Here is a 2,076-nt window from a genome sequence, read left to right on the forward strand (position 1 = left end):
AACTAACTGCTTTTCTCTTGCTGCTTTTAAGATTCTCTCTTTGTATTTAAACTTTGGCATTTTAATTATGATGTGTCTTGGTGTGGGCCTCTTTGGGTTCCTCTTTCTTGGGACTCTCTGAGCTTCCTGAGGTTGTATGTCTATTTCCTTCACCAGGTCTGGGAAGTTTTCCATTGTTATTTCTTCAAATAGGTTTTCAACTTCTTGTTCTCCCTCTTCTCCTTCAGGTATCCCCATGACACAGATGTTTTTACATTTAATTTTGTCCCATAGGCTCCTTAAATTATTATTATAGTCTTGGCTTCTTTTTTCTTGCCATTCTGATTGGGTGTCCTTTGCTTTCCTATCTTCTATATCAGTGGTTAAATCCTCTTCTTCATCCACTCTATTGATTCCTTCTAATATACTCTTCATCTCAGATAATGTAGTCTTCATTGCTGACTGGTTCCCTTTTATAATTTTCATTTCTATTTTTATGTTTTTTATGTCTTTGTTAAAGTTCTCACTGAATTCATCCACACTTCTCCTAAGTTCACTAAGCATCTCTATAACCAGTGTTTTGAACTCTGTATCTGTTAGGTTGCTTGACTCCATTACCCCTGGATCTCTGTTCTGTTCTCTCATACAGTTTCTGCTTCTTTGTCTTCCCATTTTGGCTGCCTTTTTGTGTCTGTTTCTATGTACTAAGCAAAGCTCCTAAGTCTCCTTTTCTTATTAATGTGGCCTTGTATAGTAGGTGTCCAGCAGCACAATCTGGAGAGGGGTTCAGCTGCAGGCCAAGTTTAGCCCCAGCCTGTGTTCTTCTGGCGCCACCTGTTAAGATTCAGCAAGCAATCCACAGATGCTGTGCTTAAAGTTTCCTCAAGAAGCCCTGCCAGAAACCAAGGTCAGTTGCCACCAGTGTGGGTCTTACAGCTACTCAGCATGTGGCACAGAACTCGTCAAGGACACAACTGGATGTGGCTTGGGTAGGGCCGCAAGTTGGGGGAGGTGGAGTTTCAGGGAATCCTCTAAGTGGAGTGACCTCTATTATCCAGTTTGATGATATCTCAGCTATGCCAGCACTGTGTCCGCACACTGGGATGGGGAGGGCTCAACAGAGGAACAATGGATACTTTTGGCACTTCTGCTTAGTAGAAAGCCTCGCCTCCAGCCCTCACTCCAACAACCCAGTGTCCCCTGTAAGTCCCTGGTGCCCCCTGAGCAGCTGACCTGGTGCTGGTACTCAGAGCAAGCAAGTCCATCACCATGAGAGTCCGGTCACAGACTCGGCCCCTTTAGGAGGCATCTGGAGCTGCCAGCTGCCACTGCCGCAGCCTCTGTCCCATTCAGCCATTGGGAACTGGGCAGCCTCGTGTCCTCACTCCCTTTCACCTTCCACCATTGCAGGTTTATTAATTAATTCTCTTCCTGTTGCAGAAATGTTGCGAAATCAGACCAGTGAGAAACCAGGCACCACTTGGAGAGTTGGAGAACTCAAGTTTATTATGCCGGCAATCCCAGAAGAGCTAGCGCTCTGAAGATCTGGGCCCCGAGCTTAGGGGAAATTTTGCTTTTATATCCATGCTGTTACAATTGGCATGGACCGATTGGTTGATTTGTCCTCACACAGTTACAGACCATGAAAGTTGCTATGGGTTACAGGCACAGACGGGAGTTGCTATGGGCTAGGGCAGTTACAGAGCATGAGATTTTCAAACAGGAGCTTAGGCAATACAACTGTTATCTAGACAGAACAATCAAAGGGGAGGGTGAGTCTTCAGTTGATTTTGAGATCACTCTGCCTTTCGGCCTATGCAGCAAGCACATTTACAGAAGCAGAACAAAGAGTTGATTACAAGGTTAGACATTTGAGTGGAAAATTCCTCTTCAATCCTTCCTTTTGTTGCCCTTTAAATTCTTATAGGGCATCAATCTCCTGATTTTCTTAGCCTAGAGGCTGGCATAAGAGTGGTCCGGATGTCATAACCATTTGTAACTGTATGGATTCTAGGCGTGAGGAGACAAACTTGACAAGACATACAGGGTCCATAACAGAGGGCAATGAAGAGCATGAGGAGAGGACCTGCAAGTGGG

This window comes from Pteropus vampyrus, unplaced genomic scaffold (assembly GCF_000151845.1).
Source record: "Pteropus vampyrus isolate Shadow unplaced genomic scaffold, Pvam_2.0 Scaffold462, whole genome shotgun sequence".
Classification (NCBI taxonomy): Eukaryota; Metazoa; Chordata; class Mammalia; order Chiroptera; family Pteropodidae; genus Pteropus; species Pteropus vampyrus.